The sequence below is a fragment of the Falco naumanni genome, chromosome 8 (assembly GCF_017639655.2).
Source record: "Falco naumanni isolate bFalNau1 chromosome 8, bFalNau1.pat, whole genome shotgun sequence".
NCBI lineage: Eukaryota > Metazoa > Chordata > Aves > Falconiformes > Falconidae > Falco > Falco naumanni.
This window is the reverse complement of record NC_054061.1, coordinates 403,369-420,000: the sequence shown is the minus strand read 5'-3', so window position 1 is coordinate 420,000 and position 16,632 is coordinate 403,369. Positions and strand designations below refer to the sequence as shown.

General features: G+C 39.4%; 1 protein-coding gene across 4 annotated transcripts in view; it reads left to right on the top strand.

The window, feature by feature from the left end:
* The window catches only part of NR3C1 (nuclear receptor subfamily 3 group C member 1), a 229,927-nt gene that overhangs the window by 183,807 nt on the left and 29,488 nt on the right, over nucleotides 1-16,632 (top strand). The gene's annotated exons all lie outside the window — the stretch shown is intronic.

Here is a 16,632-nt window from a genome sequence, read left to right as displayed (position 1 = left end):
CACGCACTGCCCAGCAAAGCCGGTGCCCGGGCGATGCTGAAACTTCACGCTCGGTAAAACTCCTGTGAAAGCCTTGTATCTATGGGCAGGTTTACTTGCCTTTCAGCGTTTGGAATATTTACAAGCACCCATCAGCAGGTTTTTTTTCTCTTGAATCACAAGGTTAAACTTAGTCTTAAATAACTGAGAACTCTTAGAAGGAATTAAACATCTGTGATGTGTGTTCCTCAGTTCTGTCACACGCTTTGTACTTGCTCGAGGAGCACAGAGCCCTGAAAGCTAGGGTTTTAAATGGAGGACATGTACATACCAGTGTTGTTTCTCTTTAGTAATACAGTTCCTGCTCATATCTAAATAATGTTTTTGCCTTGTCTGATACATAGGGGTTTTAATTTTACGTTACATTTTTCTAATCCTTTTTATATATATATAAAAAAAAGCTGTACTGATTTGGAAGTCACAGTAGTAACCATCAGCGGTGAATATTTTTATAGTCTGCTTTGTTCTTCCTTCCTCTCTGAACAGAAAACACAGGTGGTTTTTTTTGATTCAGGGATCCACTCTCAATAGTTATTAGTGGTTAGACAACAAGTAAACAACTTACTGTAAATGGGCTGCATGCCAGCTGGCTTCCAGCTATCCTGCAACTTGTGACTTGCATTCAGGCTCAGAAGAATGCCTTTTTACTTGGTCATTTCCTTTCCTTTCAAATACAAAAAATAAAACTATTTTTCCTTTAGTTAAATAGCTTTCCCGGCCTAAATATTAAAATCAGGGAAAATAGTAGAGCTACTCAGATATTGGGTCTTACACATTTTGGAATGAAGCTTTTGAGCTTTGCTTAGAAGCCTTCAAGAAATGGTCTTGCAGATGCTGTACTGAGAAGTGGCTGGTCTTGAAATTAATCTTTCTTTTTTCCTTTTTTTTTTCCTTTTTTTCTTTTTTTTTTTTAATTGGGGAGCAGTTTTACACTAACTTTCTTTAATTGAGACATTCATTGTTTGTGCGCAGCAACTTGGGGTTGATGCCTGACTGCTTGCTTTCCATGTACCTGAAACCGAGAGCTTACTCTACTTTCAAAATCACCTTTCACAATAATATTTTTTGAACTATGAGGGAGGGGAAGATGGCCCAAAACATTAAATGAAGCACTCTAGGTACCAGGTCACATCAGGCCAGAATAACCTGGTGTTTTGCACTTGTGTGGCCAGATTTCTTCCAATGTTTGCGTGATCTAATTTCTGGAATGTTAAGTTAAATGTCTCTATGCTGTGAGCTGGAGAATGATTGGGCTGAATGAATGCCTGTAATTGATCTTTTTGCCCGTGTAATTATGCTAAAGATATGCCAGGAAACTTGCTTCCTTTTCCATGTCCTCTTCTTCTCCCCCCACCCCTCAAAATATGTTCACATATTCGAAAACAAAATATTTTATGCTAGGAGAGCTTCAGCACGTGGATTGAGGCTTATGGTTGTGACTTCCTCCTTTGCACAGAGAATGATATTTTCAAAGGCACCAACACGGTGTGTGTATTATTCATTCTGGCTCATGGATTCTTCAGTGTGAGATAAATGTATGGGCAGGTCACTTTGATGGCATCCTCTCAGCCAACATTATGTATACCAAGGAGTCATGGCTGTTTGGATGTTAAAGTGAATCTGCTTTTACAGGGGATTTTACAGTAACTGTTCCTTAAACAGCAGTCTTAAGATATAATCACTCTTCTTGGCCTTTAGTTTGAGGTCAAAAAGAAATCAGAGGATGCCTTGGCCATAAATTGAAACAGCAATGCAAGTATTCTTGTGGTTAATTTACTTACTTATTCTATAGAACCCTATTTCCTTCTTAATTTTATCTCTTTTCTGTGATCTGCGTAGATGTGTGTCTGTTTGGGGGAAAAAAAAAAAAAAAGACTATCTTCATCCAAGTAATGCTGTTTGGTAATAGCACTTGCACTTCTGGCAACTCCTGGGTAGGTTTTGCCTTGGAGTACCAGAGCTGACTACAAACACAGGCGGTTGTGCTTGTTTGCGGTGACAATGGTGAGGAAGTGAATTTCTGGATACTAACAAATGGAATGTGTTTTCTGAGTCTCGTGCAAGTTTGTAGAAAGTATAAGGAAGAGACCCAACATTCTGTATCTTGAAAAATCAAAATAGTGGAGATTTTCAGAAAAGTGAAGAACTCCCTATAGGAGCTGCCTTTTCCAGTTACCTCAATTAAAAGCGAAGTAAAATGCTTATTTTATGCAAGACAGGTATGAGGAAGGTCACCTTTAAACTTGTGTGAGAAAACTTTCTTTTCATACTGTAATTCAGGACTGAATTTAAGGGCTGCTTTTGAAAGCAATAATACTTAGTAGAAACTGTTTCCAAGTATCTTGAATGGATTTCTTTATTATTAATTTTCCATTTTAACAGTTTAAGGTGTATCCAATCTATTTCCCGTCTCCATGATCAAGTTAAGGTTTTACCAAGTGGTTTCTCTGGTCTTTTCAAGGCCTTGGTTTCTGTAAATGACGGTCCCTGTAATATTTATAAAACTATGCTTTTTGCTTGGTAGCTTTATTAAAGAACACTGAACAGAAAAAGTCGGTCTGAAAGGAATGAATTCCATTCTTTCTGACTTCAAAGTGCTCTCGGGTGACTGTCGGCTAGGGTAGGGAAGCTGTTGGTGCTGCACTGGGAGAGCAGTAAAGATCAGTTTATTCCAGTTCCTTAGAGGTGTTAGGGGAAGAAAGCTAAAGATGAGCACACACATTACTGGATGCAGTTGAGGCCATAATTAGCCCTCTGCCAGGCTCTGCAGTGCGGAGTCTCTGTAGGACTTCAAGCATCTGCATGCATTATATTCCCATAACACAGAGTTTGGAAAATACCTGCACGTATATCTAGGGTGTGTGCACACGTACACAGCCACACGTACATGCCTCAAGTCTGGTTTTTAACTGCTTGCGGTCCATTACCAGCATGCTCTGTCAGTCTGGAGCTGGAATTTCTTGTATGGTGTTAGTAGTGAGCCATGGAATGTGTTTCCTCCTTATTGAAATCCTTAAAATATTTCAGGTTTTTCTTTTAAAGCCTAAAAACACTACCAGTGCCATGGTTTGAGGCTCAAGTTAATCATGAGATGCTGAAAAATACTCAAGTGGACATGCTGCTTTGCTGTTTTTAACCCTTCAGTGCCTACATTTTCAGCTCAGTACAGATTTTTCTGAGAAAGGAGATTCTCATAATTGTAAGCCCTTAAGCAGAACTAAAGGAAAAGTGCCAGATGGTGCAAGAGTTGTGATGAAAATTGCAAGAATAAGCAATACAGGGAAACGCTTATCATTCCCTCCTTGAAAAGGCTGGCCTGCTTATCTCCAGTTCTTGGCCTCACTCAAGCCATTTACAACCAAGATGAAAAACTGCGGACCTTTGGCTCTATTTGTTATTTCTTTAATGATTGTTGCAGTGGTTTAATGGTTGAAGTTGTGACTGATCCAAACTTTTTGAAACACCACAGCTTCCAAAATATAGAGAAGTAGCATAAGTAATGGGAGTTGGTGGTTTTGTTGTTTCGGTGTTATCAGTTAGAGACAGTTATTAGATTTCTCATGGTGCTTGCTTTTCTTATCTTCTGGAACTAGGGAGTCCTCGGCATCTATAGCTTTAGAAGCCACTAGGAAGTGATAGTAGCTCAACACCTTGGAGAGTAAATTCTTATGTCTTGAACAACAGAACAGGGGTTAACAGGAAAATCTATATAATGGGTAGGAAAAACTATATATAATAATTATGCATTCAGCATCAGAAATAAGAAAATACGAAACTTAAGAAAGCAATTTCTTCATATAAATTTGAGTATAATTTATATTCAGGCCTTGGTTAATCTCATCTAAATGTAGGTGTGCTGAAATCTCTAAGAGCATAATTATCCAGAGTTCAGTTTTCTACATTAGGTGGTCAAGGGGAGAGACACTTGAATTATTCTTTTCTGTTAAGTGTGCCTCTGTATTGACTAGGTAAGTGTTCATTGTAGTGATGTTTTCAAAATTAGTACCTCCTTTGATTCCTGAAGTTAGGTGAAATTAATTTGGACCATATGTCTGACCCTAATTTTAATTTTTTTAAAAAAAAATTTTATTCTTGGGATGTGTTAGGTCTTGGTTTTATTTTTCATTTTCTGTGTCGGTGCTTTATATGTTGATGTGAAGCGTTAAGACTGTATCCATTCTGTGTGATTCTGATATTACTTTAACTTCTGAAACCTCATTTGTCTCTCTCAGCTAGATCTCATTATTATAATGTCATGAGTATATTAGATTGAGGAAACTTCCCTAGGCAAGGTGAAAACTGAAAACACTGTGTGTGCTGAGAGCTGACTCCATTAAAAACAAAGGCTCCTTTTCTCCTGGAAGGGCTAGCTAGCATAGCAGAGATTCACAATTTACACGTCATTGTATAATGACACTGGTACTGCATGTGCAATCATTAACTGATGCAAAGTTAATCCTTTTTTAAACATGGGTTTAGCCACAGGCTTTAGGGTGAGCTTATTGAAACAAAGAGTTAAGTGTGCAATCAATGTTCAGTTTGTTCCTGTTACCAAACTTTCTTGTTTGTCAATTTGACCTTTGTTTAATGTTTCTCCGATGAAACATGTAAGTGACATAACAGAAATGTTGGGCTTGGTCGTTACTTCAAAGACAATATAGTCCAATAATTTTTAGTATAAACTGGAAATAATGCAAGTCTTTGATCGTACAGTTACTTATTTCACTTTAACAATAGTCCTGTGGTAATTACCTGTTATCAGGAGCTACCCAGAATCTGGATTGAGAGCGCACGGTGCTCTGGAGGGAGGAACCAGGCTGATCCTGGCTGCCCTTTAGTTTTGGAACCCTGTTTTTGTTGACATGTCTAGAAGCTTATGTGCTGCTTTGGTCTCCACCTCTGTTAAAAATAAGCAAAAGTTAACCACTTTCCTGTTTCATAAATATGTTTTATTGTAGAATTAATTTATCTGAAGCTCCATGAATCTGAGGAAAGCTTTATAAGGGTAAAAAAGCTTTCATATGAGAAAGAATTTCATGCAGCATTGAAGTTTGCTGAACCATTTGATCATCTTGCTTGAAGATGTGGTAACAGTACAAGTTACTGTTACTGCAATACAAGAAATGCTTATTTAAACCCAGAATGTTGTCTTTATATAAAAGAAAAGCACCATAATTTGCTTTTTATTTGAAAAATTAAGACCTTCTGAATCAGCATTCCTTTTCTGTTAAAGTCTGTATGTTTACGTTATGGACTTGCAAACCAAAGCCAGACTCAGACAACTGAAGCTGAGGAGCAGCAAGAGGTACAGGTACTCTCTTGATCATTGCACAAGGGTCTTGATGCATCTCTTTAGCATACCTAGGCACAGGGCATCAGTGTGTACTTGGAGAGCACTGCCTACTGCCGGAGTGTCCATCGGAGCAGGAGATGTTTGTGTCTCCATTGGCTTTGTCTTAGGAGGTGTGCTCAGCTGTCTAAAGCTATAGCAGTAAGTCATGTGGAGTAAGAAGCTTGTTCCTGCATGTGTGAGACTCTGCACTTCTGTGGGGTCTGCACCATGGGAGTTTGAGTGCTGGTTTGTTTTGTTTCTGTAGTACTTGCTACTGAAAAAGTTGATTATTAAGCTAGGAGTCAGGTAAATGAAAGTTGTACTGCAGTGTGGTCTTCTTGATAATGTCTGATGGAAATTAATCTCCCCCCCTCCCCCACCTTTGCTTTATGTAAATATCTTTAAAAGGTAGGATGGATCGATTGACTGTTACCTGACAGGCACAGAAATGTTTAAAGGAATTTACTGATAAACCTTTTTTTTCCTCCCTATCCTGTGTCTTTGGCTTTGCCAGATTTTAGTCTTCTGTGTGCTCTTCCCAGGTTCTTATAGCACCTTCTGTGCTTTGAACCCCTTCCTAGCTGCAGCTCAGAAAGCAGTACTTTTATATTGTCCGCTTTCATGAAAAATACAAGAAACGATGAAAATACGTGTTTTATGACTAACATTTATAATTATGCTTCGGTAAGGAACTAAGGACCTAGTGGCTAATATATGATCTTTACAAGTTGAATTAAAGACCTGTTTTTTTCAGGTCATGAGTAGAATGATCTCTAGCATCTTCTGCAATCATCGTACAGTGAATTCTGTCTTATAACATGGTTCAGTAGTGAATAGCTTTCCATTTTTCCATAAGGAATGCTACAGCAGCTCTGTCACTATAACAGGCTTTGTAAACTAAACAGGAGTGACTTAAAAACTTGGATCCAGTGTATATGCTACATTAAGGAAATATTTTAATGATGACAGTCATTAATGTTTTTGTGTTTGAGATATCATGACCTATTCTGCTAGCAAATCTGAGTGACCAAATTGCTAGTGAAAGATATTGAAAGATAATGATAGATACTGATGGGTTGTAAAAGATTTGTAATGACTATCAGGACCTTTAAAAGAGTGCATCTAGTTGTAATGAACACTGAAATTCAGGAAAAGAAAACATAGTTTCCTACCAGGAAAGTTTTTAATACTTCTCTGAAAAAATGTTGGGAGTTTCCACTGTTTCAAACTTGGACAATGTGCAGAGCAGTCCTTAAGCTACCCAAGATGCTCTCAGAGAAAAGAGATGGTGTGGGGTTAGGTTGTGTACAGACTCTGGGATTATCACCTAGGACTATTCACCTTCGTGATAATTGTGTGAGAGAGGTAAACAGCCTGTTAATGAAGTTTACAGATGGAGTTTAATCTGGGAGGGGTTCCCAGTGCTGCTCAGGAAGAGAAAATATACAAAGAGGCAGAGATGAACAATGTGGTCAGGAAACTGTGAGGTTCAGCAAGGAAGGAATAGAGCTTCCTTCATCTGATGGGGAGGGGTAGAGGAAGAGGACAGAGGAAAGTGGATAAAATAATATGAGAAATCCAGGAGAGAGAAAGAAGGCAAGACCTAAAAGTATCATGGAAGGAAAAAAAACCAAGAAATGCTTGTAAAGTCTGGCAGTATGCAAGAGGAGGGATGTGATGAAACATCATGATAGTCTTGTGTGTGACATGGATGCCAAGTGGAAATAAAAGCAGATAATAACCTACTGCATATGCATGCTATAGCAGAAATTTTAGCTGTAACAGCTTTACAGTGTTGAAAAAAAGTAATGATTGCACTCTACTAGATAATTCACTAAAGTTGACTTAAAAGTGCCATGAAAATTACATACAATATCTATACACATCTTACAGGTCTATGGTACTACTTGTTGCTTGTCCTGAAAATACTGCTCAAGTCTAGATGACTGATTTTGTGTCAATAAACAAGCATATTGCATGCTTCTTTTCCTATTCATGTGTGGGGAAGAGTGGTTTCATGTATGTTCTTTGCATTGAATGTGTCAGATGCCAGCTGACATGAAATTGTGTTTTTAAGGGCACATTAAAAGGGTTTGTAAGACTTTTTGTGATACCTTTTAGACAGGTTTGCTAGGTTTTAAGCTGTTGTGTACACACAAAGGTCTGGATATGAAGGATAAATGTATCAAAAACTAAATGTAAAGCATGAAAGAAAACCTTTGGGTAGTGTTCAGAATGGGAAGTCTTTGCCTTTCACTTGTGGAACTTAGTAGCATGCCATCACGGTGTTTCATCCTTCAGCACCTTTCTGATTTTTAAGTCACCCAGAATTTTGAATTTGCTTCTTTTATTTCCTGCAATAATTACTGTTCTCTCTCAAAAGTGGTAAAAAAGAGTATTTACCCTTTCAAGTGAATTTATTGCTCATGACTAAGTGGGGAACATAATCCACATGCATCAGAGGTAGTACCTTACACAATTCTTTATACTAAGTTGGTGCCAAACCTCAGTTCTGGCCTTTAACACTGAGAAGAACATCTTGCAGTCATCCTCCTCGGTGACTAAGATCTCAGAATCATCAGAAGTATTTTTGTTTTCCAGGAAAGTACCCAAGATAGGATGTTTTTATGTTTTTGTTTGGTTTTCATGCTTGTAAAACAATAGTATTTATGGACTTCTCTTACCCAGAATAGAAGTCTACCTTCAGTATTGAAAACAGTAACTTTTGGGTTTTGATTTTTTTGATTTTCAGTTTTAGATTGAGTATTGGTTGGTGAGTTAACGGCATGCACATTGACAATCTGACATTTCAGGAATATATTACTGTTACATACGTTAAAAATACAGTACTCATTCATTGTTTTATTTATTTTGGAGGGGAAAAGGTTTGCTTCTCCTTCCCACCTTTCCAGGAATGGGGAGAGGAGGAGGATATCTCAGAACTTCAATTTCAACTTTAATTTTGAAGTTAATATTGTGTTTTACAGGTATTTGATAATGTAACAGACTTTTTAAACTATGAGGTAGGTTTTGGTTTTTTAGCTGTCTCTGCTGAAGTAGATGTCATTGAAGGAGAGTGTTTTTCTTGCTTAAGAATCTCATTTAAACTCTGCTTTGGCCCCTTTTTGGTTCACTGGAGTTCTTTTAGCTTCTGGACTCCTGTTCAAAGTTTGAAGAACAATAACTAGTCAAATGTAAAATAATGTCAATTGAACCAACCTATGACTTAACAGTCAACCAAGTCATCCTGGCTCCGCAACTAATGGACTGAGGCCAAAACCTAAAATTGGCACGCATCCCCATCCCTCTTCTCTATATATTTCCACTGAAGCAGAGCCCAGAATGCAACACTTGGTTAATATTCCATAATAAAATACTCTGCATGTGAAAGTATTATTTTCATTGACAAAAAGTGTGGAAAGCCTATGCCAGGGGTGAAATACATAGTGCAAGGCATCATACTGACCGACAAAGAAATGGAGTTTGTGCACTGAAGAATTTACCATCTTGACTTTTAGTATCAGTTCCACTTTTAAACCGAGTTTCCTTGAAGGTCTGTGGAAAGAATTAAGGAAGAAACATTCCATTCTGCTTCTCTTGCCCTGTTTCCATCTTTCTCTCTTCTTCTTCCTCCTCTTCCTCCTCAGAGCTAAGGTTTTATTTCTGCTTTCTTATCTGTGTTTATTGATTTATATTTCTTTTAACCGTTACTTTTTTTGGCAAAGCAGAATATAATGATGCAGTGCTGATAAAAGCAGAAACTGTGTTGAATTCAAGTCTGTATGTACGCATTCATAAAAATCAATGTCCAGATGACTGTTACAGGGTTACAGTGGCAGCAGAAGAGTCTTGATCTTTTATTTTTATTCAGAATAGCAGAAATTAACTTTCTGATTACCAGTCTAAATTTATTTATAGTTTTATGACTCAATTTGACTATGCAAGGATTATCCTGCAGCTTTTAAAACACCTGTTCTGTGACCATTGCAGTTTAGTTTAATCTTTTACTGCATTTCTACAGTACCATTAATATTTTTCCATGTACGTTAGAGTGAGCTTTCCAGATGTCTCTTGCCTTCTTTCCTACCAACATCATTTTGGCAGCCTGCAGCTGCTGTCCTGTGATTGACACAAGCATTCACATTAAGACAACCAGAGTAATGTACATAGCTCACACTGAGGTCATTAATGGAACAAATCGTGTTTAATATTATAAGTTCAGTTCCTCTGGTACAGCGTTAAGGGTGCTGTGCTAAGGAGTGAAATACTTTTCTGATATATGCTGACTATATAGGGTAAGCTGAAATTCTGAGACTGATGTAAGCTCATGGGTCTGTTCTAGTAACAACAGAATGTCTCTGTGCAGAAGTTCTGCTGTCTTGTTGAATTCAGTGTGGTAGCAAATGAAATTAATATGTTAAAGGACCTGTGGTAAGATAATAGATTTTTGATGGGTGCGTTGGCTCTTGATTATTTTGAAGGGTTCAGGAAACTAAGAAACTGCTTCCAAGAAGGTGTCACACAGGTAAAACATACCTCTGTGGCTGCTGGGATTGGAAGCAGTGCTTGCTGCATTCAGAGGTTGAATGGCCTAGGAACGTTTCGTGTGTTGTGCTTAAAATGAATAAAATAAAATAAAATAAAATTATCAATCTAATTCTCATTAGATTTTTGAGCTTTGAGTTCATCTTAGTCTTGCAGCCTTTCTAATTAGTGTCTGTCCTTGCAGAAACACCTTCTTGCTACTTGGTTTGTAAACGCAGAGTGCGTACGTATGCATGTAAAGTGGGATGTATCTGCAAGACTTGAGTTCTTGAAAGTCAAGTTTTCAGATAATCCACAACCTGTCTGTAAATATATGTAGATGAAATGCATATTTTCTTATCCAGCAAAGCATAAAGAATTAGGATGGCCCAGGATGATTTATTTTTTTTTCTATTGAGGTATAAAAGTACTGGCTTCTGTCTTTTTGGCTTTTGGTGGTGGTTTTGTTGGTGGTTGGGGTTTTTTTTGCTATCTTTATTTAAGGAAGCAAGGATGCACAGTAAAATTAAAAAAAAAAAAATCCAAAAAACTCCAACCCACACACCCACCCCACCCCCCTTTGGAAAATATACATAAACTGATTCATACAGAAATTAAGTCCTACCCTTGAAGGTATGACTTTTTGGCTGCTTTACTGGAGCACTGTAATAAATGTAAAAGTTTAGAACATATAATTTAATTATCATATTCTGGTCATAAATACTTTAGGGCTGTAGTACATTTGAAGTCCCAAGAGCCCTAGCTAAGGTTGCAGCTGCAACATCAATTACCATTTATCCATTCCAAGAAAGCCTTGCCTGTGCCCTTGAAACCTTTACGTTCTGGAGAGTATCCAAAAGGGGAAAAAAAAGTTGCATCGCTCACTTGCATTAGTGCTTCTTTCTCACTCCTGTGTGAGCTCTAAAATGGTAGCAGACGCCATTTCAGAGCGGGGAGAAGGGGTGTCTTTGGGGGCTGTGGCTCTGGAGCTGCTGGAGGCTCCTCTGAGCCCGCCAGGCGCTGGCATGTTATTAAAGCAAGTGCTGAGGCACCTGTAGTAGGACACTCGTCCCCAGGTTTGGGGATAAACATGGTGCAGGCTTTGAGAGAGAGGTGAAAGGGCCCGATGCCCATAGGGAACCTGTGCTGTTTAAGATGGTGGCTTTTACTTCCCTTGCACTATTGCAAATTACCATTCTGTTAACATGCTACTGGTATTTGCCTGAGCTCTCAGGGTTTATTTTTACTTAATAGAGTATAATTTATGAGAAATGAAACAACAGTGCTTCAAATGATAGTCCCTGCTGCCTCTGCTTAACGGGAGTGAAGCGCGAGCTCCCCAGGAAGCCTGTTCTCAACAGCATGTGTTTGCCACTGAAGCTCTGCTGAACAAGTGCTTACTGCTCCAGAGGCGCAGACCGCCAGCGAGCGCATGGGGGTGTACAACGCCCCTGTGTCGGCGGGAGGGGGGGGGGTGCCCCTTCCCCGCCAGCCACCTGCCATGCTGCCCGCTTCCCAGTGGAGCTCGGGGCTGGAGGGCTGCACCTGGAGCAGCCAGGGAAGGGCCAGTGTTTCCTGTACATTTAAACCTTGTGTATACTGGGGTTATTATTGAATATTATTTCTCCATATACTTATGGAGAATAGGGCTTAGGTTTCCAATTCAGGTTCTTCTTAAGACCTTGGGACTGTACGGGGATCAGAACCTCACCAGCACACGGTTTGACTGGCTCAGTACAGCAATACTTCAGAAAGTTGTTCATCCCAATTTATTTTGTTTGCCAATACTAAATGTATTTTTATACAGAAAATACTTTATAACGGATGTATGTAAATCCTTTTATTGGTGTGAACTGAAGTAACTTCTTTGTTCTGCACTCAGTCCGGATACTTTGATCAATGTCCTTATTATAATGTACCTAAGTTGTTGGAAACACAAGCAAAAACATTTATGGTGTTTGAGGTGACCACAAAACAATGAATCCTACAGTCCGCTTTAGTTGTACTGAAGGGATGGTAAAATGTGTGGTGTTCTCCAGATAGAGAGACTAATTATGAGACTTTGCTGCTTTAGGAATTTCAAATTTTAATTTTCCCTTAATTTTTTCAGTGAATTAGAATGCTAGTACTCCGTTGTAAATTAGCGATAGCATGTATCCTGATGTGGAGACAGCGCCAGGAGAAGGCACGATGGTACCTGCTAATCTGATACTAAAATGTGTTACTCTGCCACGCACTCTGTATCCAGCAATGAAGCAAATTAGGCCGTGGCCTTTCTAGGTGACACTTTCCTCGTGTTGGTGTTATCTTGATTGTGTTACAGGCATGTGCAGAAAACTAGACCATTAGTTCAAAACCTGGTTTCCTGGTTTATCAAGTCATGGCAGAGTATTTATCTGAGCGTGTGGTAAAGGAAATGGTGTTAATCATCTTGGCCCTCGAGGGGGCTTATAGCCCCTCTGAGTACAGTAATACTGGGTGCTTTGACTTGCTGGCTTTGGCTAAATAATGTAATCCGTAGTAGATCTTTTAATTTATTATTTCTTCACTGGGGACATGCTTGTAATCAAGAACAGCACGTTTACTAAAGCGATTCAGTTCTCTGTTTTAAATACAAAACAGGAAAGGAAACTTCAGAATAGGTAGGTTCTGTATAGGAGTTATTTGGAGGGCTGCTTTGTTCGGTTTGTGGGTCAAATGGATGGGGTCAGATGTGGGTCAGCAGGAATGTTTGAGTGTGCCCCCCGAGACACCTTTGACTTCGGCAAGACCGGCGTGCGCTCAGTGCCGCTGACAGCAGCCCGGGTGGCAGCCGGCCAGACCAGGGGCTGCAGGCAGCCCGGCAGGAAAACCTCAGTTCTGAGCAGCCTTCGGTCTCTTCAAGCATAAGCAAGTGCCTTACAAGAGACAGAGGAGACCATCGTGACCAGTGGTTTAGGTTCTCAGCAAAATGCATATTTGAAGTTATTTTCAATTGGCATTTTTTTAAATTTTATTTTAATATTGTAATGACAAGTATAGTGTCAATAGCCTTGTTTTAATTTTTTTTTCCTGCCTGAACTGAAAACTATTTTCGTGTTTAAGAGGGTATAAAACATACCTAGCAGTTTCTCCAGTTAATAAAGAAGTAAGCAACTGTAAAAATACAATCAGTTAGTGTACGCAGCTGAGTGTTTACATTGTTCTCATTGCTAGAAGATCAGAATGAGGCCCAGATGGCAGTGACATTAAAAATCATTTCTTTACTGTTATCTAAGTAGTATCACAACTAACTCACTTTTAAGACTATGTTAGTTCAATACTAATGAGACATACTGGAGGACCAGGACTTACAGTGTGCAGTATTTTGTGGTCTGGGCATATCACGAGTGAATGTTTGAAGCATTAGATTTGAAGTAGGAGCAAAATGAATAGTCTTATTAAAAGACTAGTCATAATAAATGAGGTGAAATTCTGAGCTGTTCCTTCCCACCCTAGATGTACTGCATCCAGTTCTTTCCTTGGAGTTGGCAGCTGGACATGAATAGCATTTTCTTGCAGGTTTTCAGGAGCCAGTTGCAAGTGTTCTGTTTCTGTAATTTGCAGTAGCACCAGGGAATACCATAGCTATCTGTACATATGAAAAAAACCAACTTGTATTATGTGTTTACCCTGAACTTTTCTTCAGGGTAGATCCCCCCCCCCCCCTTTTTTTTTAAAGGTGAAAATTACTAAGCTGACAGCTGCTGCTTTGTCTGGCAGCCCCACAGGTTTCCTGAGATGCTGTTTCTCCTGTTGTGCAGCTTGCAGCTGTTTTCCTTAAATGCAGTTAGCTTTTAAACTGCTAACAGAGTTCTCACTGCACGTGTGTTACTTGCTATTGGTGCTAATTAAATTCATGTGTTTTAAAAGAATTTACCCTTCAAGAGAACTGTGTTAGGGCTGGCCACTGTTCAGACAAAATGTGATCAAGGCTGATTGTTCTAAGCTTTCACGTGCTGGTAGAGTTGCAAGTTGTAGACTGTAAGTGACTAGTAGTTGTAGTTACTGACAGTGTTCCTCTCTTCATTATCACACTAGGAGTTTTTCTCATTTAATAATGTAAAGTAACTGGAAAGTAGTATATTTTTAAAATAATATGATAGTGTTACTAGGTTCAGCATGTGGGAGTTCTGTGTTGGGGAGGTTTTATGCTCTTCACAACAAAGAAAGAAGAAAGGAAAAAGCAAATGTTTTCTTCAGTACTGAACAACTACACTGGAGGAAGGTTTCTTCAGAGGAGCGAGTAACTTTCTCTGCCACATCTTTCTGCTCAGATGTTGATAGCTGTCTGGAGAGCTGTGAGTTTGATGGCCATCTGTATCTGATATCCCAGCTGTAACAGCCTCACCCACCCCTCCCCGGTGCGCGTCCCCCTGGGCCCTGGCTGCCAGCCTCGGCAGAAGGGTGGCGTGACCCGCAGTGGACGGGGACCCCAAGAAAGGAAAGCTTCCCACCACCATAGTCACCATACCCGACTTTCAAGTTTGAACCTTGAGCCTGGTTTGAAAGTCTCTGGTAAATGATTAACACAGAAATGGCTTTGGTTAAACAAATTGGCTTCTATACAGAACATTACTGTGGCTGCATCTTCTTTTCTTTTAAGTCTTTCCATTTTGCCCCCATACATTTCCTTGACTGGGAACAATAAATGTGTCTTTGAAACAGAAAAAATTCGTGTACTTTCAGAAACTATTTATATACAAACTAGAATTGAGCTTAGCACCCTTAAACAAATAACACCTTGTCTCCCAAAATAGAATTTAATTAAAGTTTTACAGATTCAGAACCCTTAAAATTTGGAATTTTTTTTCTTCTCTCATCTATGCTTCTTGACTTTTATTTAGGTAAGTATCATAGCTGATTAGGTTTTTGTTGAGTTTAAAAACATTTCTGCAAATAACTGAAGGGTAACTTTTTTATTATTATATTATCTCAGAGTGTAATTTCCCTCCCTTACCTCTTCCTTAGGAAGTGGTTGTTTGTCTTACTATGTGTAACTTTATAGGTAAAATATTTTTATTAAACCTCCAGCTAGGTTGTTGTAGCTCTTGCAGGAGCCCCTATGTGCTACAATCCCTCCTGTTCTCGATGTTTCAGGGAGGCAAAATTGTGTTGTACACAACCAGGGGACTGTCAGTGTCTGGCAGCTCTCCATACAGTTAGTAAATATTGGCCTTATCTGATATAGCCAGGCCTGAAAAGATACGCTAGAAGCCCAGATTAGATTGCTGACTGCTGCTTTATCAATCGATGTAATAATTTATTTTTAGTTTTGTAAGTCATATCATCTGTTTTCTTTCTCATATTTCACTTTCTATGGCACTGGTGCAGAAAATGAGCCCTGTTTAAAAATTAAAGGTGATTGAAAAGTTTCAGTAGAATATGTTTGGCACTGCCATAGTTTCTATGACAGTTAATGAATGCTTCCTTAAAAATGCTTTTGTCAGAAAGTGATAAGGTATAAAGAATTTAATTTTTGTATCTAAATTGGCTGTCTTCAAAACTATGCATAGAAAGATGTTTCCATCTTTTTCTGGTTCTAATCTTTTTAATGGTATGCTCAATTTATGTATTCCTTATTTAAAATCATAGGCTCCCGGCCTGTATTTCAATGTTTACACTGAGATTTTTAGTACAAGAAAAGGAGCTACTGCACCTAAAACTTTGGGGAAAATGAGGCAACTTACAGTTGCTTTTGACTGGCCAGAGATTACTGGTTTTAACAGGGGGGGTTGTTTGGTTGTGAGGTGTTGATTTTATATTTTTTTTAAATTTTGTATTGCATGTGACACTAAAATTTTAATTCCTTTTTCCAAATGAATCAGTAAGCTGGGGGCAGTGGGGGAATGCTGCAACAAACAATGGAAGAAAGTAATATATGTATTGCCTGAAAGGAAGCAAAGCTTTGTAGTCAAAATTATTTGTCTTAATTAGACAGGAAAGCTGTGAGGGAGCAAAGAACCAAGTACAGTTTCTCAAGCCTGAGAATGCCCTCTCGTCCCTGGATTCCATCGAACTCTGAGTGGAGCTGCCAAGGAGCCGTGGGTGCTGTAGCCCCGTGCCCGCGGCAGCGTGCATCGCACAGCAGGCTGGGGTGCCCGGTGGTGCGCTCTGGCCGCCCTGGGGGTGTGCTCTGCACCTCCAAGGGCTACCAGAGGGCATGGAGACCTTGCCTCTGCATACAGAGTAAAGCTGAGATCTGCTGGAAGAGGCAGAGCACCCAAAATGTGCAATGCTTGCATGGTCGGTATTGAACATCTGCAGCAGCTCCCATTGTGTGGCAGGGGAAGGGTGTCTTCAGCCAGAGGCGCTGGGCATCCCGCAACTCCAAGCAGACGTTGGCTTGGGGTCGTAGCGTGCTTTTCTTCAAAGCATGTGCTGCATCTCAAGCTGTGTGTTGAGAAGGCAGGATTTCTGAAAAGCCTGGTTTGTATTAAGCAAACACCATCATGCTCAGCTTTGTGGTAAAAGGCAGAAGTAGATACGAATCCTCAGCTTCCTTAACTGTAAGGTTTCTTTTCCTTCAGACCCGTAGCCATTGGCTTCCATCAGCTGATTTCCTCATCAGAGGAGATGGGGCCATGCAAAGGCCAGCTTCCAGCTTTATGGTATTTGTTCCTAGAGCACTGCTGCACCGAGGGACACAGACGTGCTTTGTAGAAATTAGGATGAATGTGTAATTAAGGATGTATGTTCTTAAGGACATGACATAAAGT